A 24,615-nucleotide genomic window follows, 5' to 3' on the forward strand; every position below is an offset into this window, starting at 1 on the left:
ATTCTTTTTTTTTTTTTTTTTTGCGGTACGCGGGCCTCTCACTGTTGTGGCCTCTCCCGTTGCGGCGGAGCACAGGCTCCGGACGCACAGGCTCAGCAGCCATGGCTCACGGGCCCAGCCGCTCCGCAGCATGTGGGATCTTCCTGGACCGGGGCACAAACCCGTGTCCCCTGCACCGGCAGGCAGACTCTCAACCACTGTGCCACCAGGGAAGCCCAAAGAGAATTCATTTGATCTTGATGTGTGTAATGTTCTAATAACAGCAGGGGTTTAGTGCATTTTCCTTTCTCTAGGAGTCTATTCAATTAATTAGTTTTAGAATTAATAGTAATTACATAATTATCATGTAGTAAATACTGTTTCTTAGGTTCTAATTTTTACAAATGAAGCACTGAAATTTTAATTATGCTTACAGAATGGGATGTAAAGTTGTAAACCTTGACAATATGCATGTGATGGTAAAGCTGACAGATGTCATGAGATGGAGAGAGAGGATTAATGGTACTTAGATGTTTAAGAAACAGTACCTAAGGTTAAAAGAGCAAGAAAAAAATTTAAGTGTGTAACTTTATAGGACTAGTCAGTGGAAAAACTAAAAATTAAAAATATAACCAATACATCTAGATAATGAGGAGTGGGGGGGGGAGGAGAAAAAGAGGAGTGATATATGGGAGCTAGTTCTTAGTAGAGGCAATTGGTGCCATACCTAATCCATAAAGAAAGTACATGGATAAAGTTGATAAATCAAGTGGATGGCTAATTTTATGTGTCAACTTGACTGTCCATGGAGTGCTCAGATATTTGTCCAAACATTTTTCTGGGTGTTTCTGTGAGGGTGTTTTGGGATGAGATTAACACTTAAATTGGTAGATGGAGTAAAGAAGATTGCCTTCTCTAATGTAGGTGCGCCTCATCCTATTAGTTGAAGGCCTGAATAGAACAAAAAGGCTGATCGTTCCCTGAGTAAGAGAGAATTACTTCCGCCTGGCTGCTCGAAGTAAGATGTTGGCTTTTTTTTTTTTGCCTTGTACTCCAACTGAGACATCAGCTCATCCTGGTCTTGTGCCTGCCTTTATTTATTCATTTTTGGCTGCATCGGATCTTAGATGTGGCACGCGGAATCTTCGTTGAGGCATGCGGGATCTTTCATTGCGGCACACAGGCTTCTCTCTAATTGTGGCCTGCGGGTTTTCTTCTTTCTGGTTGTGGCATGCAGGCTCCAGGGCGCGTGGGCTCTGTAGCTGTGGTTTGCAGGCTCCAAAGTGAGTGGGCTCTGTAGTTCGTGGCACACAGGCTCTCTAGCTGAGGCACGTGAGCTCAGTAGTTGTGGCACACATGCTTAGTTGCCCTGCGGCATGTGGGATCTTAGTTCCCTTACCAAGGATCGAACCCATGTCCCTTACATTGTAAGGTGGATTCTTTGCCACTGGACCACCGGAGAAGTCCCCCTGCCAACCTTTAGACTGAAACTAAACCATCACTTGTTGACTCACCCTGCAGATCTTGGGTCTTGTCAACCTCCATAATCATGTGAGCTAATTCCTTACAATAAAGCTCCATCTATCTATCTTTCTATCCATCCAGTCTATTGGTTCCTCTCAGGAACCCCAACCAATACACCAAGAAATATAGGTATTTATATATCCTTTAGACTTATTGTAATATCACCAGAAGATCTAAAAACTGAAACGAGAACTTCTAAAGCATGGTACTCGAAAAGGGATTTAGATGGGGAGACTAGACTTGTATGCCATTATAATGTTACTTTCTCCTCTGCGTGCACTACTTTATAAAAATAGTAAAATACTGTGCCTAAAGAAATATATATTTTAAAATTATACATTTTATTCCTGACATTTTTGAAATATGGTTTCCAAAGTTTTAGTAAAAATATCACACAGCTAGTCACAAGATGTCAAAAAGCATACTGCCTATGTTTTCTTCTAGGAGTTTTATGGTTTCATGTCTTACATTTAAGTCTTTAATCTATTTTGTGTTTATTTTTGTATAGGTGTAAAAAAGTGGTATAGTTTCATTTCTTTGCATGTAGTTGTCCAGTTTTCCCAACACCACTTATTGAGGAGGCTATCATTTTCCCATTATATATTCTTGCCTCCTTTGTTGTAGATTAATTGAACATATAAATATTTTTATTTATATGTTACTTTTGGGCTCTCTATTCTGTTCTATTGACCTAAGTGTGCTTTATTATGTCAACACCATACTGTTTGGATTATTATAGCTTTGTAGTACAGTTTTAATTCAGGACGTATGATACCTCCAGCTTTTTTCTTCTTTCTTAAGATTGTTTTGACTATTCGTGGTCTTTCGTGTTTCCATACAAATTTTAAGATTATTTGTTCTAGTTCTACGAAAAATGCCATGGGTATTTTGATATGGATTTCATTGACTCTGTAGATTACTTTGGGTGGTATGGACATTTTAACCCTTGTGCACTGTTGGTGGGAATGTAAATTGGTGCAGCCACTATGGAAAACTGTGTAGAGTTTCCTCAAAAGATTAATAATTGAACTACTATACAACCCAGCAATTTCACTTCCAGCCATTTACCTGAAGAAATAGAAAACACTAACTGGAAAATATATATTCACTCCAATGTTCATTGTAGCATTATTTACAATAGCCAAGATATGGAAGCAACCTAAATGTCCATTTTTAGGTGAATGGATAAAGAAGATGTGATATACATATACAAGAGAGTTGAACCTGAGGAAATACAGATTTCAGGGTGTTTTTGCCATGTCATTAAGCACTATACATCACATTTAGCCTAGTAATATGGCAGATTTGAATAAAAAGATCAGTATGAAACTGTCAGAAAAAATATGAGTTAGCAATATATCAGTAAGCATTAGACTAGGATGCATCAATGGAAATTGAAATACTATAAAAATGGGCAGTGGGCTGTTAATATGTATATTTCTGATGTGGTACTTCTGTACTCAAGTCCAGAATGATTGTTGTCCTAGAGGTCATGTAAAAGCTGTGACAACTAACTCCCTTTTGAATCTGTAAGTCCTCAAGTGATGGATTCCTGGCACCACCTGAGTCAAGCCATTAATATCTAGTGGAGATACAGGAATGCAGGTTATCTGGGGACTTCTTATCCATTTTAAGCATCCAGGAAGCACATAATTTATTTCAGTAAGAACAAACAAAAACCTCAGGAAAATCCCAGTGCCATGCTCACCCTAGGAATTTGAATTTATAAGGCATATATATATATATGATCAGACCCTCTAATGAACCTTATCAAGAAAACTACTCTGAAAGAGTTAATTGTTCATTCCTCCGAATTAAATGGACTGTTCTATAGTTAGAGATTTTTAAAAACACATTGCTTCTCCTATTAAGTCACATTGTATCCAAGTGCTATAAAGCAATGGTTATATGGGGCTGAGGAAGGTGTGTCAATTGCTATCACTGTGAGGATATATCTGTTAGGAATGTTCCACCTTAGATCCCAAGACTTGTTGGTCAAGAACATGCCAAGTTGCACATGAAAGGGATTTATTATGACCTTATCTTGTACCCTTGATTCTGCCAGCCCTAGGCATTGCTTCATCTTACAGCTCTTACACAGATGTCTAGTTTTCTTGCATCCAGCCACTATTCCATTAGCCCTGATCCCAGAGACTCAGGTGTTAGAAAATCCCAGTTGAGTTTAAACCATTTTTGAGGGTGCTATTGAGTACCCTGTAGCAAAAGTCTATGAGATTTGGGGTGAAAAGATCATTACAAATAGAAATAATAAAATGTAACTTTTTACTATAAAAATGTAGTGTTGAGTAGCCTTCATGAACACAGTCAACAATTATGTATGCCATATGTTACTGTGCATGGTATTACTTCCTCACGATATTAATCATTTTACTCCCCAAATTTCTCCTTAGAATGTCTTCACTCCTGTAGCTAAATTTTTGTGCCCTTTCTTATTTTAAAGGACAAGGTGAAATTGAATATGGAAAAGAAGGCTGTTTGGATAGGCAAGCGTGTTAACATTGATTTTACTTCATGGTGATATATCTGTTGTAGGTAGAGTTACATAATCTAATCAAAATTAATACTGAATGCAAGAAATTTTGAGAATTCAAGAACTACTATAAAGAAAAATATTGCTTTGCAAATATCACTATTTCAGTTCCTTATTTCCTTCACATGTTGGAGAAAGATATTTAGGAAATAGAGTAAATTAATGTGAAAATTTGCCAAGTGAACCCTATTTGAACAACGAAGATTTTTTCATTTGGCGCTAGAATGGTTCTCTAGCACCCCCTTTCTCAGCCCCCTCTCATTCCCAAATTAATTATGGCTTCTCATCTAGAGATAGGACATCTGTGACTATCATCCCCAATGTAGGAGCCCAACTTCTTTGATACGCTCTTTCTTTCTCCATCTTTTTATCCTTTTTCTTTTCTATACCATAAGCCAGTCTTGCTTCATTCATGGTGCAGGTATCCAGGGGGTATAGCTCAGGAGTAGAGCATTTGACTGCATGGTGTAGGTATCCAGACCTGAAACCAAAAATATCTAGTTGACGTAAACGAGTCAACCAACTCCCATTAATCGAGCAACTACTGGAAACCTATTAGTCCCTGTCCCTAAAGCACTGATTCCCAAACTTGAGTCTTGGGTCTATAGGTAATAAACCTAAAAATAACATTGTTCACAGAATAGCTATTTATAATTCAAAATATTTATCTGAAGCAGCATACTTTCCTATTATAAGACTGTACAGGCCAACTAAAGCATAATTTATTTTTGACTAGAGATATATTAATTCTTTGTTGTAACACAGATGATCTCATATGGATCACAAGCTCCAATTGTATGAATTTTGGGAATATCTTATCGCATATTTAGTTGATTAGGTTGTGCATAAGAAAAATGGGAAAATGCATACTTAGTACGAACTTGTGTAAATGTTAAGGAGAGTATTCTGAGGCCATAGAACATTGAAAATCAGTGTTCTAGAGAGCTTTTATTTGTCTTAGCCTCCCAGAAGCAGGGGCAGTGACTTTGAATGTGGACTATTCTGTGGGCACTGGTTTTCTCCCTTGATTCCTTACTCAGATGCTCATGGGCAGATGGTTTTCCAAAAAGTATTTCTCAAAATCACTATTCCATGTTAAAAATGTAGATGGATGTAAGAAAATGGTATAATGATGACGTGATTTATTATTTTGAAGAAAAGCCATCCTTTCATTGAAGCCTATTTCAGATAAAGTGTAACCATGGTTCATTAAACACTGATTGGGGAAACTATTGCCACACAGTAATGGATGGGATGCCCTGCTCCCGTATTATTTTGGAACATGAATGGAGATATAAAGATAAAAAAGAATTCCTTCTGTTCAGGGAACTTCTTCACTTTTTTATGGTCTTACACTCAAGACATTTTCTGCCTTGCCTCCTTTTATTAATAAAGAGGGATGGCATATTAATATAAAACAAATATTTTGGAAAATTACATTTCTTTATTCAATGTAAAATAGTGTGGTAAGAATCCCGAAGCTTAATTTCCTTATATGCCTGTCTCTTTCATTAGAGCTCTAAAACAGTGGCCATCTTTATAAATTTAACTCTAAGCTTAAAATTAGGAAATACTGCTTTAAAAAAAAAGTGATAATGGAAACAAAAGGTCTGCCTCAAAATATATGAATTATAACTCCTAAGCACATGATCATCACCTATACATCATCTAACTTGAGATTTAAAAGTGTCCTGTGTCTCCTGTGTAAAAATAAAATTGTTGACAGTCTTATGTTCTTGTTTACAAGCTTTTTATTTTGGGATAGTTTTATATTTACAGAGAAGTTACAAAAATAAATAGAGAGTTCCAGTATACCCTTCACCCAGCTTCCTCTAATGTTAATATTTTATGTAACTATGATACATTTGTCAAGACTAGGAGATTAACATTGGTACATTACTATAACTAAACTGCAGAGTTTATTTGGAAGTTCCAGTTTTTCCACTAATATCCTTTTTCTTTTCCAGGATCCGTTCAAGGATACCACATTGTACTTAGTCATTATGTTTCCTTAGCCTTCTTTTGTCTGTGACTGTTTTTCATACTCTTGACTCTCTAATGGAATTTATTATGTACTATATTTAGTTGGCCTACAAGCTTTTTATTTACCAAATATTCAAAGAAGATTTTTTTCTTTGTTTTTGATTTTCAGACCTTTGCCTTTCCCTATTAGATCCAAATTTCTTTGTACGCACTCAGATCAATGTAGTTTGTTTTTTTTGTTTTAGTTATTTATTTTTTTTGGTGTCTTCATTATTTTATTCTCAGCCATGCAAATTCTCTTCCCCACTCAGTAATGTTTAATAATTTGTACACTATGAAATAGTGGGAAGCTGCCTTCTGTTTAAAGTTGTGGACCAAAAGAATTTCTCTTCTGAGAGAAAAGCAACTGTCTCCTGAAAAAAAAAAAAATTGACAATTGTTAAAGTCTACCCCAGAAAATAGTGAACAAAAAAATATTGTAAAGAGTTGTCAAAAAGAATTTGAGTGTGGAGATAAATTCCCATTCCCAATGAAAGGTTGGTGTCAATCAGTTTGAAATTGTCCAGAGATCTGCTCAGATACTGCCTGACTCCAGTTAGTAAAACATTATGGGGACATGTGGTGATATTTATACATAGAGCTATGGTATTTTCACAAATGGCTTCAATAGGCTCCTCTGTATTTTGGCTTGTATTTGGCATATTATAAGCCAGTCATCACAGCCCACACATGATATGCTAGATGGGGAACTTGAACCAGTGATTGTCTTTCTTTCATGAGGATGTCTTTATTGAACCTTTAAGGATATCTAAGGTTAAGACCATCACCACTATTATTTCTCAAACTACAGTTTCCAAATATATGTGACTTTTTTCATGAAGTTGAACAGCAAGCAGTTAGTTTTCTTCCTCCACCCCACCCTGTTGCAGATGGGCAACATTATTACTAACATGAAAACCAGTCATTGATTCAGAAACACTACATTGGTGATAAGATGGCAGTTTCCTCAGACAAAGGCACCACTGATTTCTTTAATGAGACTAAGGACTGGATAAAGCAAAGTTCTGAGTCAGAGTCAGTCAAGAGGTCATGTTTTGTTCACATGTGGTTCAGAGTAAGATTCAGTTCAATTTAGCAATAATTGAGTAATAAGAGTGTAATGCCAGCTAATATTTTATAAGATGTAAACTCCTACTTTATTTTAACTTAATAATTGTTCTATGATACGTAAATCTAAACTTTACATTTACACAAACAAATTGATACAAAGAAAGCTAAGAAATCATGTCTTCAAATACAGTATATTTCAGGACCTTTGAACCATTTTATTTTCAATTCAATGAACACACATGTCCAATAACTTTGATTTCCTCCTTGCACAAGTTTCCTTCTAAGGAGTTTGTATATGCACACCTCTTTTTATGTATCCCCTCATAAGATATACTTTCCAGGCTTACATTTTCCTATAAAAGCAGACTCAGACTTTTATAATGTACAGTGAGGGGAGGACACTGTTCTTTACAGCTGACTCATCACCAAGGTTTCATGATAAATGTATAACTTAGTTGTGTCAGTTAATTCTCACATATCATTTTGATGGCTATTATAATAAAATATTTATGCAAATTTCTTAAATATTAATAAATAAAACCACAATGTCAAAAGAGAAGGTTCTAATAAGTTTTACTTTAAAAGTTATCACCTTTTCTTGCTCCATCTCCTTTTATCATATTACATGGGAAGAATAATAGGAAAATGCAGTTTCTCAGACACAAAGAGTAACCAGACTGGCACAATAATACCTGAAATTGCTTTGAGTAATACTGAAAGCAAATGAACTTCTACTGATTTTTTTATTTATTGATTCAAATGCTGTAATGTGAAAATTCTTAAACTGTATATGGAATGAAGCCTTGTAAGAACTTGGGGTTAGGAAAATATGTCATTCTTGTGTTAATGATTCCCACTGACACTCATATTGCTAAATTAATTTTTTTACTTCATGAATTTTCCTATTTAAAGCTTTCTCTCTGGTCCTTTTCAATTGGCATAACTTATTCTCTATGTGTGTATGTGTGTTTAAGCTAATATAATTTGGATTCAATCAGCCAGTAATGAAGTTCTAAAAGTTACCTGCCTAGTTTTCAAAATGCTTAAGGTCATGTTTTCCTGGTGATGTAGCTTTGCTGAGGGGGCAAGAAAGAAGAGGTGGTGAGAAAAGCCATGAAAACTAGGGATGGTAAGTTTTAGTTGACACAGACTCCTTACTGAAGGTTTTTCCCTAAGCTCCCATCTAAGGCATAGGCCATCTGTTCATGCTGTTCTCTTTTCTCATCTCAGAGTTATGAGAAAGAAGAATGATAAGAGACAGCACCAGAGTGGAAGATAATAATAAGTGTGATTATTAGTGAGTAAAGATCTATCCTGCCAACCACACCCACTTTTATTCTCCCATCGAGGTACACCAGAGATAGTTTTTTGTTTGTTTGTTTGTTTTTACTTTTAGTAAATTTGGAGAACAAAGGATAACAAAATAGCATATTGAATAATTTACATGTTTCATAATCTTTGAGAATTCTATCAGTCACAGTGTTGGTCCCTTCTGGTTTAGTATTTATTAGATACTTTTGGGGCTTTTGGCTTCTACTTATATTCTCTTTAGAGAGCTAAGCAACCACCCACATTCTTTCTGACTTTGCCTTTATTAAAGACAATATCTTTGGTAATACAAACCTTTCCTGTGTTGGCTTTCCCTCCCAAACTGAAAACAAAATCAGGCTTTAGAGTATATTCCATGCCAAATAATTAGTGTTCTTTTTGCTTAAGTGAAGGATTTGCATTCCTAAGGACTTGTGAAGTGAAAGACACTTAGTTCACTAGTCTGCTCAATTCACTGAAATACCCCATGGTAGATTGTTACAATTATAAACATAGTGAATCACAACTCTCAGCATCCATACACCTTTGCATTGTGACTTGGTTGCTCTTTTAAGTAAGAAGTGAAATCTGTTTCTGCACACTTTAAGTCTGGGCTGGCCTTGTGATTTACTTTGATTAATAGAGTGTGGCACAAGTGACAGTGCAAGTTCTGGAGCTTAAGCTTTAAAATGTCTTGTAGCTTTATTCTTACTTACTGGAGCCATCCTGCAAAGAAATAAGACCAGCCTATTGAGAATGAGAAGTCAAATGCCAGAAAACCAAAGCTTCCCAATAGATAGCCAGCACGATCTGCCACATGTGAATGAGACCATCTTGGGCTCTCCAGCCCCAGCTGAGCCATCAGATGACTGCAACTATGTGAGAGATCCCAAATGAGACTAAAAGCACTACTCAATTTGACAACCCATATAATTGTGAGAAGTAATAAAGCTTTGTTATTTTAAACTGCCAAGATTTGGGGTGGTTTTTATACAGCAATAGATAACCGAAATAATCTAGGACAGAGAACAATCAAGGATTATGGCTCCCACCTCCAGGGAGTCTAAGACTGAGACAAAATCCAAATTCCTCCTCCATAGCTGTAAAATTTCTTTGTCTCATGTTTCTGCAAAAATTTATGTAATTTTGAATTCTGTTCAATGATATGTTTATTTTGACCCAGAAATAAATTTAAGAATTTTTCTACCACTAATTATAATGGATGCTCAAGAAAAATATGCTTTATTTATCCTGTGGCAACATAACCCCTGGCATATGTCTCTGTATCTCAGTTTGAATAGTATAGCATTTCTAACATATAGCTATTGTAATACAAAGTATTGGAAAAGAAGATGATTTTAATTGTCTATCCCTTGTAGTTTTGCCTGAATGTTGTTTCTTTCATCATTTGTGATGTGACAAGCTCTCCTGCAGTTTCTCTTTTGTATCCTTGAATACAATTGAGTCTTAGTTATCTAATTATGGTCAGTGTTCATAAGAGACCCCAACAACAGCCTCCAGACCTGGTTTTGGTCAGTTCTCTACAAACCTACAGCTTTTTTTTTTTTTTTTTTCTGAAAAAAGGTGACCTGTTTATTTCTGTTGTTGTTACAAGAAATTAGTTGTTGCCTAGCAACCATTTTGCCCATCAGCTTCCTAAAGCAGGAGGGGTTGCTAGGTAAATCGCTTTACAGTTTTTTCAGAAAAGGTTAGACTTATCCAAACATATTCTAGGTTTGGAAAATTATCCTGGAAGCATCAGGAAAACAAAGAAAAAGCCAGGGTGTGACCTGACCTTACAATAAGCCAGTTTGCCCTAGTTCTGCTATTACATTATTGAAATACACCCATACTGGTTGGTAAATAGCCACTGCTCTGATTCAGATGGGTGTTTCCCATCCCCAAAAAGCTCATTCCTTCTTCTGAACTAACCTCTGCCCTCTACTTACAAAGAGTTAGGATCTGGAACCATAAGGCTCTCCTCCAGAACTCTGCTTCAGCCATTCTTGTTGTTAAACACTTTTAACATCACCCAGGAAATGATCATATTATATAATTCAATTTAGTTTTTATCAGAATAATTGGCAAACAGATAAAAGAAAGTATGAAATGATAAAAAGAGCATGAGACTATTAGTAAAAGGTTTATTATGTTATGACTTTAGAACTAACCAGTTGAATAACATTAATCTGCTCTATCATGTCCACATCTGGGTCACAAAGGAATAATCTCTAAAGCCATGATCTCTAAAGTCATGATCAGTACAAATATTTTTATGAGTCTAGGTAATAATCTCTGTATTTCAAGCTGAATTACATCGTAATTTAGAAAACATGTAGTATTTAATTAAAATTAAGCTCAAATTGCAATGTCAGTGATTGACATAAAGGCAAGAAAATAAGCAAAGGGATTCTGCTGGTAGAGGCTAATTATAAACCTTTGAGAGAAAATCAGAAAGCTTTCATAGGCAGTAGAATGAAGGGAAAGAAATGAGTGTTTGTTGTTGTATATTGACTCTATTTTTAGGCATATGGCTCTGAGGTGATTTTATAATTGAGTTTATTAAAAAAGTAATTGTAAAATGACAAACCTTATTATAAGAGTTTAATTTAGTAATAGTAAATAATTCTCTTCTAGAAGAGTGAGATGATGTATTTGATAGCTACTTGCTTATTAATAAGCAAGTGTATCTTGCTTATTATGAATATTTAATTTAGAGAATATCTTTTGATTTATCTACATACAGTAATAGTGATGACTAGATAAAGTTTTACTTAAAAATATTTGAGGCTGGATGTCAACAAAATGACAGGGTAGGAAACTCCTAGTCCTTGTTCCTCCATGGAAACATCAATAAACAACTAGAAATTGGCTGAACTAACCTTATAGGAGTCCAAAAAGCAAAGGTATAAATAAAAATAGTATAATTGAATTTAATAATTCATTATAGGGGGACAGCAGCAAATTCGAGTAGGCAGAAGAAAGAATTAGTCAACTTGAAAACAGAACAATTGAAATTATTGAGTCTGAAGAACAGAAAGGAAAGAGATTGAAGAAAAGTAAACAGAGTCTAAGGGATTTGTGAGATACCATCAAGTGAATCAAGGAAAAGAGAGAAAAGGGCAGAGAGGTTATTTGAAAAATAATGGCTGAAAATTTCCCCAAATTGGGGAAGGACATGAATCTACAAATCCAAAAAGTTAAATGAACACCAAGTAGGACAACTTACAGAGACCCACATTGAGACATATTATAATCAAACTGTCAAAAGCCAAAACAAAGAGAGAATGTTGTAAGCAGAAAGAAAAAAGCAACTTGTCACTTATTAAAAATCCTCAATAAGGTTATCAGCAAATTTCTTAGTAGAAGTCTTGAACGACAGAAAACAGTGAGATGATATATGAAAGGTGCTGAAAGAAAATTTCAATCAAGAATTCTATATCTGGCAAAACTTTCCTTCAAAACCGAGGGGAAAATTAAGACATTGCCAGATAAACAAAGCTAAGGGTAGTTTATTACCACTAGATCTGCCTTACAAGAAATGCTAAAGATTACCATGCAGTATCTCAAAGCCATATGAAATACAAAGATTTCCAATAAAAGTTAACTGTATGAATAAAGGTAAAAACCAGTGTTATTGTAATCTTGGTTTATAACCCCACTTTTTATTTTCTAGAGGATTTAAAAGACAAATGCATTAAAGCAATTATTAATCTTTGTTAATGAGTAAATTAACAATGCATGAAGATGTAATTTGTGCATCAGTGATCTAAAGTTGGGGTGGAGCTATGTAAGAGTAGAGTTTTTTGTGTGCAATTGAAGTTAAGTCGGTAATCATTCAAATAGAATGCTATAACTTTAGGATATTATATATAATCCTCACTGTAACCACTAAGAAAATATCTAAGGGATATACACAGAAGGAAATGAGAAGGGAATCAAAAGGTGTCATGACTTCACTTATATTAAATACCGAAAATAGTCAAATCCATAGAGACAGAGGTATAATAGTGGTTACAAGAAGGGGAAAAGGGGGTTATATTAATATTATTTAATGGTATTTCAATTTGGGATTATGAAAAAGTTCTGGAGATAGATAGTGGTGATGGTTGCACAACAATCTGAATGTCTTTAATGCCACTGAATTTTACACTTAAATATGGTTAAAATGATAAATCTTATGTTATGTGTGTTTTACCACAGTTAAAAAACTAAACGAAAGACATGAAATGAGAGATCTAAAAATAAGAGCTATTATTTCTGGAACATTTATTATGAACGCCAGTGGCTTCATACTTTTCATACTACTTTACATACATACAACTCATTCAATTTAATAATTACATCTGGTAAATGTTTTATCATGAGGAAAAAGATCAGTAAATCAAGTCTCAAAAAGTTAAATATTTCGCCCAAAGACAATGCAGGATAGTGGGGAAAAAAAAGGGATTTAACTTTCCATTGGTCTGAGTAAAAACCCACTGCCCCTGAAACTTCACTGAAAAAGGAAAGAAATTGAGGGGTGGGGCATGTTTAGGAAATTTATGATAAACTATGAAATTAATATGCTATTGGAAATGTTTAGAAACAAAGTAACAGCATGTGATTAGTAATTCTAAATGTTTGCATATGAAATAATTATTATTGTGAAATATTCCAATTTTCAGAAGGGAAAATAATTTATTAATAAAATTGACTTTACTCAAGACCGCTCTAATTCACAATATAATATTTACTTAATGGGAATTAACCTCTTGATTGATGTGGCAGAGGCTCCCAGATGCTCACCCAAGTGTATGTTCTCTTCTTCCTGTGTGTACTAGATGATACTTCCCAGCCTCCTTTGTGATTAGGAGTAATCATGTGATTGAGTTCCAGTCAATGGATTATAAGAAGTAGTATGTATTGGTCTGGTCTCCAAAATCCTCCTATCAGTATTTTCCATCTATTGTTTTCCTTTAGCTGTTGAGAATAGACATAATGTCTAAGGTGACCTTGGAAGCTACCAAGGTAGCAGAGCCTCTGTCATCATGCATCTATGAATGACTGTAGAATAAGATTGTCTTACTTACTCATTCACTCATCCAATACTATCTCATGATCAAGAAATGCACTACTATTGTGTTTGAGCCAATACAAATTTATGGTCTTTTTAGAATAGAACTTAGTCCACTCTATCTAATATAGTTAAAATAATAACAGCAATAATAATTACTGGTGTTTTACCTATTATTAGATATTTTATTCTGTGTAGTTCTTTTAATCAAAATTATAATGAGTACGAGTGGAGAAAATAAGATTATAAGCTTTTTTGAAGGGTATATCAATTAGGATGATAAACACAAGACCAAAATATAAAATCTATGATATTTAATTTTTATTTACATCTAATTTAACCAGTGGGATGTTGTCTTAGTCAGTTCTGTCAGCTATAACAAATTGCTATAGACTGGGTGGCTTAAACAACAAACATATATATCTCACAGATCTGGAGACTGGGAAATCCAAGATCAAGGCACCAAGAGATTTGGTGAGGACACTCTTCCTGGTTTGTAGATGGCCCTCCTTTCATTGCGTCCTCACATGGAGAGCAGAAAGAGGAAGGAAGCTCTCTTGAGTTTCTTCTTATAAGGGCACTAATCTCATCATAAGGAATTCACCCTCATGAACTATTACCTGTCCCCGCCAAGGGCCCCATCTTCAAATACCATCACATTGAAGATTAAGGTTTCAACATAGAAATTTTGGGAGACACAAACATTCAATCCATAGCAGATGTCAACTCACTGATGGGAAGGTCTTTTTTATGTTATGTTGCTCTAGTTCTTAGCAGAATGCCTTGTATGTGGTAGGTTTTAATAAATATTTGAATGAGTGAATAAATGAACAAACAAATGAATTAATTGACTCTTCATGGGACCTTGGGACGGAGTTCTTAGTCTTTTGGTACCTTAGATCCACTAATATGAAAAGTTTCCAATCACTTCAAAACTATGGTGATTCTACTGAGAAAATATTATTTAATCATGTTCTACAAAGCATTTTGTTTAGAGAAAAACTGTCTAAAGAAACAAATTTTAAAATAGCCTAGAATGTGTATATAATTATATTCATATTCAGCTTGCAAAGCATCTACCAAAATGTTGCACAAGGTGTACTTCTGAATAGATATTAGATTTCCTAGTTCCACTGAATTCTTTTATTAAAAGTTTTCATAGGATGTGAACAGATGCCTAATTTGCTAATCTATCACAAAGTAAACTAAGATTATGAGGTGATGAGTTTGCCTCCATTATTTTATTGTTTTTGAAACACTGAAAAATAATCGAGAAATAGAAGAAGCAAAAACTTACTATTCTGTGAAATTTTGAAGAGTTACATACTTTTTAAGAAATGATTTATTGATCAAAGCAAAAACAGTTATAAAAATGATGAATGCCTTAATTTCTTTTGCTCTTTTTACTTTGGAATTTCTTTTGCTCTTTTTACTTTGGTTTCTGTATTTTTCTTTGCAAGCAAAGTAATTTTCATTTTTAGAAGTTTGATTGAATGTATTTTTATATCTTCCATGTGCTCTATTATCATGCTCACTTCTTCCAACTTCTTGAACATAAGGAATATAGTTATAATTTCATTGTCCTTGTCTACCATTTCTATCATGTCTGTAATTTCTAGGTCAGTTCCAAATGATTGCCTTTTCTCCTACTCATTATGGATGAAATTTGCTTGTTTCTTTTTACATGATTACTGATTTTTTTTAATTTTTTTTTTTTGCGGTACGCGGGCCTCTCACCGCTGCGGCCTCTCCCGTCGCGGAGCACAGGCTCCGGACGCGCAGGCCCAGCGGCCATGGCTCATGGGCCCAGCCGCTCCACGGCACGTGGGATCTTCCCGGACCGGGGCACGAACCCGTGTCCCCTGCATCGGCTGGCGGACGCTCAACCACTGCACCACCAGGGAAGCCCACTGATTTTTTAATTGGATGCCATACATTGTGAATTTTACCTTGTTGGATGCTGAATATTTTGTATTCCTAAAATTACTGTTGAGTTTTATTCTGGGACACAAGTTACTTGGAAACCATTTGATCTTTTTGAGTCTTGCTGTTAAGCTTTGTTAGGTAGAACTAGAACTATACTTATTCTAGGGCTGGTTTTCCCCTCTACTGAGGTAAAATCCTTCTGAATATTATAGGCAGTGTCCTGTGATTTATGAGGTTTTCATTTTCCCTCTAATCTTTCTGGGTGTTTCTTTCCTTGGCCTTGGGTATATACCTCACACTTAGTGCTCAGCTGAAGACATGAGGGGGGGCCCTCAGGTTTTGGTACTCTCTTTTTGCAGCTGTCTCCTCTTTTTTCCTCTCTATGAACTCTCACTGCCTTGGGTTCCCTGAACTCCCAGTGTCTTATCTTATGAGTCTATCAGGCGTAAGTTCTCCCTTCCTGACTCACGATCTATAAAACTCTCTAGGCACTAAGCTGAGTTAGTTGTAGGGTTCACTTTATTTTTTGTCTCTTAGAAATCATTTTTTTTTCATTTGTCTGATTTCTAATGTCTTGAGAATTGTCATGTTATATATTTTGTCCATTTAAAGTTTTTTTTTCAGAAAAAAGATAAATTTATTCCCATCTTTCCTGGAAAAGGAAGTTTCTAATGATGTTATTGAAAATACTAGAGTCATGCAATTTTGGGTAAAGCATATTGGAGAGGCTAAATAGAAAAAGAGCTCAAGATTTGGAGGGAGAAGATGTGGATTTTGTTGTCCTTGAAATTTTTGGCAAATATGCTCACAGAACAATGAGAGCATAGAAGAGAGGTACTTCATTAAGCCTAATTAGAAATTAACTTTTCAGAGTGCCCTTTATGAAACGTAGTTCTGTTCATGGTACTTCTCTGTTTAAACCTTTCAAATGACTCTCCATTATAAAAGAATGTAGCCATGAGGGGGTGGAGAAAGGTTGAAGTCTCTAATTTGGAATGTATGACTGAGAATAAGTTGTGTGTATGTGTTGTAGTAGTTGTGGGTGAAGCTTGGAAAAGGGTGAGAAGAAATGAAGCAGGAGATACCCTAAGATTTGTCTGAAATTCCCAAATCACAAATACTTCCAAAGCAAGTCATTCAAGGATGACTAGCTTAAAACAAAACAGTTGTTTCCTTCTTATTAATTAGTGCCATTTCTTTTCAGCTTAAAGAAGTTCCTTTAACATTTCTTGTAGGGCTGGTTTAGTGGTGATGAACTTCTTTAGCTTTGGCTTATCTGGGAAACCCCAGATCTCTCCTTTCTTCTTCAATCTGAATGATAACCTTACTGGTTAGACAATTCCTGGTTGCAAGTTTTTTCCTTTCAGCACCTTGAATATGTCATGCCACTCTTTTCTGGCATGTAAAATTTTTGTCGAAAAATGTGCTGTCAGCCTAATGGGTTTTCCTTGCACATAACAAATTATTTTCCTCTTCCTGCTTTTAGGAGTCTCTCTTTATTCTTAATTTTTACCATTTTAATTATAATGTGTCCTGCTCTGTGTCTCTTTGGGTTTATCTTATTTGGAACTTCGGGCTTCCTGGGCCTGGAAGTTTGCTTCCTTCCTCAGATTAGGGAAACTTTCAGTGACTATTTCTTCAGATAATTTTTCTGGACATTTCTCCCTCTTTTCTCTCTGTGACTCCTATAATGTGAATGTTATTCCACTTGATGTTGTTCCAAAGGTCCGTTAAGGTATCTTCATTTTAAAAAATTCTTTTTCCTTTTGCTGGTCTGGATGAGTTCCATTGTTTTGTCTTCTGGCTCACTGATTTGTTCTTCTGCTTCATCCATTCATCTGGTTAACCCCTCTAGTGTATTTTTCAGTTTAGTTATAGTTTCTGTTTGGTACTTTCTTATATTTTCTTTTTGTTGCAGTTCTAACTGTATTCATCCATTCTTTTTGTGTGTTCAGTGAGCATCTTTATGACCATTGTTTGGAACTCTTTATAAGGTAAACCATTTTATTTAGTTCTTTTTTTAGGTTTTGCTTTGTTCTTTTCATTGGAACATATTCCTCTATCTCCTCGTTTTGCCTATTTCTCTCTGTTTCTATGTATTATTAGGTGTATTAGCTATCTCTACCAGTATTGAAGGACTGGCCTCATTTAGATGTCCTGTGGGGCTTAGAAGCACAATCTTGCCTGTCCAGCCTAGCCAGATGCTCAAGAGTTGTCCCCTAGGTGGATTGTGTACACTCTTTTGTTGTGGTGGCATTGAGGCTGTGATGGGGCACTGGTGGGCAATACTGGCCCCTGGACTGGATGTGGGACTTGGTGCCTCCTGCCATGGGGTGCTAGTGGTGTGGGCTATTGCTTTTCAGTGGGGCCTGCTCTGTGCCACTAATAGGTAATGTGGAGAATTCCAAAATTGTGCCTGCCAGCATTGGTATTAACAAGGTTGCCTAAGATCACATAAATTGCTCCTGTCAGTGACTCAGTCCCTAGGGAGCACCCCAACTGGTTCCTGCCTCTACAGCAGACACTTCAGGATTGGTAAGTGGGTCTCCTTCACCTATTTTCCATACACTTTTCAGTCTGGTGTTTTTGTGCTGGTTTTTGGGTCAAGTAAGGTTGTGTGTGTCCTTTAAGAGCAGGTTTTCTCTTACTTGTAGCTCTATAGTTTTCTTGGATGCATTCCTGTTGGTTTTCAAAACCAAGGGTTTTGGGGGATCATTTCTCCTGTGAAGGATACAGGGTTTGGGGTACTTGATGTGGAGTTCTTGAATCCCTCTCTTCTCAGGGAAAAGATCTGTTCCTTTGTGTTTTCTCCTGATTGTTGATTACTGTGGTCTGGGTGTGAGTTTTTCCTTGAGCCTGTATCTCTGTCTCTCCTACCCATCTCAATGCTGTCTTTTTGCATTTTGCTGTGGAGATTCTGTTCATCCAATTACAGGTATCTTTCCAAGGGGATTATTTCATATGTAATTGTAGATTTATTGTATCTGTGTGTGTTGATGGGAGTGTGGTGAGTTCAGGATCTTTTTATGCCCTATCTTGAACTGACTTGTACTTTTCTCTCTCAAACTTGTAGAAAGCAATTAGGTCAAATGCTAATTTTTAACATATGCCTAGCCTTTCCAAGAAATTTTGTTTTGCTTATAATATATAAGCAAATGTAGGCCTTATAAAGCCTTAAATGTTAAATGAAGGCCAATGTGAACAGAAATTATCTTTGTAATGCTTTCAACAATGAATATGAAAGCATATTGGGGGAATAAGGAAAGCAATATTGGATTTTATGGTTAAATTTTTTCCTGCATGGTGGCAAATAATGAGTACTCTTATATTGAAGAAAAATATACAAATTTGACATGGCAAAACATGTTCAGAATATGCATTATAAAACATAATGAGGAGGCTTGGACCTACAAGGTGGCGGAGGAGGAAGATATGGAGACCACCTTCCTCCCCACAAATACATCAGAAATACATCTACACGTGGAACAACTCCTACAGAACACCTACTGAACGATGGCAGAAGACCTCAGACTTCCCAAAAGGCAAGAAACTCCCCATGTACTGGGTAGGGCAAAAGAAAAAAGAAAAAACAGAGACAAGAATAGGGACGTGACCTGCACCTCTGGGAGGGTGCTGTGAAGGAGGAAAGGTTTCCACACACTAGGAAGCCCCTTCACTGGTGGAGACAGGGGCTGGGCGGGGGGGACGGGGAAGCTTCGGAGCCATGGAGGACAGCACAGCAACAGGGGTGTGGAGGGCAAACTAGAGAGATTCCCGAACAGAGGATCAGTGCCAACCAGCACTCACCAGCCCGAGAGGCTTGTCTGCTCACCCACCGGGACGGGCTGGGGCTGGAAGCTGAGGCTTGGGCTTCGGTCAGATCCCAGGGAGAGGAGTGGGGTTGGTGGTGTGAACATATCCTGAAGGGGGCTAGTGCACCACAGCTAGCTGGGAGGGAGTCCAGGAAAAAGTCTAGAGCTGCCGAAGAGGCAAGAGACCATTTTTCCCCGGTGCACAAGGAGAGGAGATTAAGAGCGCCGCCTAAATGAGCTCCAGAGACAGGCGCAAGCCGCGGCTATCAGCACAGACACCAGAGACGGGCATGAAACTAAGGCTGCAGCTGCAGCCACCAAGAATCCTGTTGCAAGCACAGGTCACTCTCCACACCTCCCCTCCTGGGAGCCTGTGCAGCCCGCCACTGCCAGGGTCCCATGATCCAGGGACAACTTCCCCAGGAGAACACATACCACACCTCAGGCTATTGCAATGTCATGTTGGCCTCTACCGCCACAGGCTTGCCCCACATTCCATACCCCTCCCTGCCCCCAGCCTGAGTGAGCCAGAGCCCCCTAATCAGCTGCTCCTTTCACCCCTCCTGTCTGGGTGAAGAACAGATGCCAGCAGGCAACCTACATGCAGAGGAGGGGCCCATCCAAAGCTGAATCCCAGGAGCTGTGCGAACAAAGAAGAGAAAGGGAAATTTCTCCGTGAAGCCTCAGGAGCAGCGGATTAAATCTCCACAGTCAACTTGTTGTACCCTGCATCTGTGGAATACCTGAATAGACAACGAATCATCCCAAAATTGAGTCAGTGGACTTTGGGAGCAACTGTAGACTTGGGGTTTGCTGCAAGCAACTGACTAGTTTCTGATTTATATGTTTATCTGAGTTTAGTTTTTAGTGCTTGTTATCATTGGTGGATGTTTATTGGTTTGGTTGCTCTCTTCTTTTTTAATAATATATTAAAATTTTTTTTATTTTAATAACTTTATTTTATTCCTTCTTTCTTCCTTTCTCCCTTCTTTCCTTCCTTCCTTCCTCCCTCCCCCTTCCTTCCTTCCTTTCTCTTTCCTTCTTTCTTTTTTCTTTCTTTCTTTCTCTTTCTCTTTCTCTCTCTTTCTCTTTCTTTCTTTCTTTCTTTCTTTCTTTCTTTCTTTCTTTCTTTCTTTCTCCCTTCCTTCCTTCCTTTCCTTCCTTCCTTCCTTCCTTCTTTCTTTCTTTCTTTCTTTCTTTCTTTCTTTCTTTCTTTCTTTCTTTCTTTCTTTCTTTCTTTCTTTCTTTCTTTCTTTCTTTCTTCCTCTTCTTTCTTTCTTTTTCTTCTGAGCCATTTGGCTGACAGGGTCTTGGTGCTCTGGCCAGGTGTCAGGCCTGAGCCTCTGAGGCGAGAGAGCCAAGTTCAGGATATAAGACCACTAGAGACCTCCCAACCCCATGTAATATCAATTGGCAAGAGTTCTCCCAGAGACCTCTGTCTCAATGCTAAGATCCAGCTACACTCAACGACCAGCATGCTCCAGTGCTGGATACCCCATGCCAAACAACTATCAAGACAGGAACACAACCCCACCCATTAGCAGAGAGTCTGCCTAAAATCATAATAAGTTCACAGACACCCCAAAACTCACCACCGGATGCAGTCCTGCCCACCAGAAAGACAAGATCCAGCCCCACCCACAAGAACACAAGCACCAGTCCCCTCCACCAGGAAGCCTACACAAGCCACTGAACCAGCCTTTCCCACTGGGGACAGACACCTAAAATAATGGGAACTACAAACCTGCAGCCTGCAAAAAGGAGACTTCAAACACAGTAAGTTAAGCAAAATGAGAAGACAGAGAAATACACAGCAGATGAAGGAGCAAGGTAAAAACCCACCAGACCAAACAAATGAAGAGAAAATAGGCAGTCTACCTGAAAAAGAATTCAGAGTAATGATAGTAAAGATGATCCAAAATCTTGGAAATAGCATGGAGAGAATAAAAGAAACGTTTTAACAAGGACCTAGAAGAGCTAAAGAGCAAACAAACAATGATGAACAACACAATAAATGAAATTTAAAATTCTCTAGAATGAATCAATAACAGAATAACTGAGGCAAAAGAACAGATAAGTGACCTACATAACATACAAGAGAATCCCCATAAGGTTAACAGCTGATCTTTCAGCAGAAACTTGGCAAACCGGAAGGGAGTGGCAGGACATAGTTAAAGTGATGAAGGAGAAAAACCTACAACCAAGATTACTCTACCCCGCAAGTATCTCATTCAGATTTAACAGAGAAGTTAAAACCTTTACAGACAAGCAAAAGGTAAGAGAATTCAGAACCACCAAACCAGCTTTACAGCAAACGTTAAAGGAACTTCTCTAGGCAGGAAACACAAGAGATGGAAAAGACCTACAATAACAAACCCAAAACAATTAAGAAAATGGTAATAGGAACATACCTATCGAAAATTACCTTAAATGTAAATGGATTAAATGCTCCAACCAAAAGACATAGACTGGCTGAAAGGATACAAAAACAAGACCCATATATATGCTGTCTACAAGAGATCCACTTCAGAACTAGGGACACATACAAACTGAAAGTGAGAGGATGGATTTCCATGCAAATGGAAATCAAAAGAAAGCTGGAGTAGCAATTCTCATATCAGACAAAATAGACTTTAAAATAAAGACTATTACAAGAGACAAAGAAGGACAATACATAATGATCAAGGGATCAATCCAAGAAGAAAATATAACAATTGTAAATATTTATGCACCCAACATAGGAGCACCTCAATACATAAGGCAAATACTAACAGCCATAAAAGGGGAAATCGACAGTAACACTTTCATAGTAGGGAACTTTAACACCCCACTTTCACCAACGGACAGATCATCCAAAATGAAAATAAATAAGGAAACACAAGCTTTAAATGATACATTAAACAAGATGGACTTAATTGATATTTATAGGACATTCCATCCAAAAACAACAGAATACACATTCTTCTCAAGTGCTCATGGAACATTCTCCAGGATAGATCATATCTTGGGTCACAAATCAAGCCTCGGTAAATTTAAGAAAATTGAAATCGTATGAAGTATCTTTTTCAACCACAACGCTATGAGACTAGATATCAATTACAGGAAAAAATCTGTAAAAAATACAAACACATGGAGGCTAAACAATACACTACTTAATAACCAAGATATCACTGAATAAATCAAAGAGGAAATCAAAAAATACCTAGAAGCAAATGACAATGAAAACACCATGACCCAAAACCTATGGGATGCAGCAAAAGCAGTTCTAAGAGGGAAGTTTATAGCAATACAATCCTACCTTAAGAGACAAGAAAAATCTCAAATAAACAACCTAAACTTATACCTAAAGCAATTAGAGAAAGAAGAACAAAAAAACCCACCCCCAAGTTAGCAGAAGGAAAGAAATCATAAAGATCAGATCAGAAATAAATGAAAAAGAAATGAAGGAAACAATAGCAAAGATCAATAAAACTAAAAGCTGGTTCTTTGAGAAGATAAACAAAATTGATAAACCATTAGCCAGACTCATCAAGAAAAAATGGAAGAAGAGCCAAATCAACAGAAATAGAAATGAAAAGGAGAAGTAACGACTGACACTGCAGCAATGCAAAGGATTATGAGAAATTACTAGAAGCAACTATATGCCAATAAAATGGACAACCTGGAAGAAATGGACAAGTTCTTAGAAAAGCACAACCTTCCAAGACTGAACCAGGGAGAGTTAGAAAATATAAACAGACCAATCACAAGCACTGAAATTGAGACTGTGATTAAAAATCTTCCAACAAACAAAAGTCCAGGTCCAGATGGCTTCACAGGCGAATTCTATCAAACATTTAGAGAAGAGCTAACACCTATCCTTCTCAAATTCTTCCAACATATAGCAGAGGGAAGAACACTCCCAAACTCATTCTGTGAGGCCACCATCGCCCTGATATTAAAACCAGACAAAGATGTCACACACAAAAAATAACTATAGGCCAATATTACTGATGAACATAGATGCAAAAATCCTCAACAAAATACTTGCAAACAGAATCCAGCAGCACATTAAAAGGATCATACACCATGATCAAGTGGGGTTTATCCCAGGAATGCAAGGATTCTTCAATATACGGAAATCAATCAACACAATACACCATATTAACAAATTGAAGGAGAAAAACCATATGGTCATCTCAATAGATGCAGAAAAATCTTTTGACAAAATTCAACACCAATTTATGATAAAAACCCTCCAGAAAGTAGGCATAGAGGGAACTTACCTCAACATAATAAAGGCCATATACGACAACCTCACAGCCAGCATCATCCTCAATGGTGAAAAACTGAAATCATTTCCTCTAAGATCAGGAACAAGACAAGGTTGCCCACTTTCACCACTATTATTCAACATAATTTTGGAAGTTTTAGCCACAGCAATCAGAGATGAAAAAGAAATGAACGGAATCCAAATCGGAAAAGAAGAAGTAAAACTGTCAGTGTTTGCAGGTGACATGATACTCTACATAGAGAATCCTAAAGATGCTACCAGAAAACTACTAGAGCTAATCAATGAATTTGGTAAAGTAGCAGGATACAAAATTAATGCACAGAATTCTCTTGCATTCCTATACACTGACAATGAAAAATCTGAAAGTGAAGTTAAGGAAACACTCCCATTTACCATTGCAACAAAAAGAATAAAATACCTAGGAATAAACCTACCTAAGGAGACAAAAGACCTGTATGCAGAAAACTGTAAGACACTGATGAAAGAAATTAAAGATGATACAAACAGATGGAGAGATATACCATGTTCTTGGATTGGAAGAATCAACATTGTGAAAATGACTCTACTACCCAAAGCAATATACAGATTCAATGCAATCCCTTTCAAACTACCAATGTCATTTTTCACAGAACTAGAACAAAAAGTTTCACACTTTGTATGGAAACACAAAAGACCCCAAATAGATAAAGTAATCTTGAGAAAGAAAAACGGAGCTGGAGGAATTTGGCTCCCAGACTTCAGACTATACTACAAAGCTACAGTAATCAAGACAGTATGGTACTGTTGCAAAAAGGGAAATATAGAGCAATGGAACTGGATAGAAAATGCAGAGATAAATCCATGCACATATGGTCACCTTATCTTTGATAAAGGAGGCAAGAGTATACAATGGAGAAAAGATAGCCTTTTCAATAAGTGGTGCTGGGAAAACTAGACAGCTACATGTAAGGGAATGAAATTAGAACATTCCCTAACACCATACACAAAAATAAACTGAAAATGGAGTAAAGACCTAAATGCAAATCCAGATAGTATAAAACTCTTAGCACAATATTCTTATGCTTCTTACCACTTGTCTAATTATCTTCTCCTG

This window comes from Delphinapterus leucas, chromosome 5 (assembly GCF_059928025.1).
Source record: "Delphinapterus leucas isolate spDelLeu-1000000601 "Yukka" chromosome 5, BTC_Dleu_Yukka2, whole genome shotgun sequence".
Classification (NCBI taxonomy): Eukaryota; Metazoa; Chordata; class Mammalia; order Artiodactyla; family Monodontidae; genus Delphinapterus; species Delphinapterus leucas.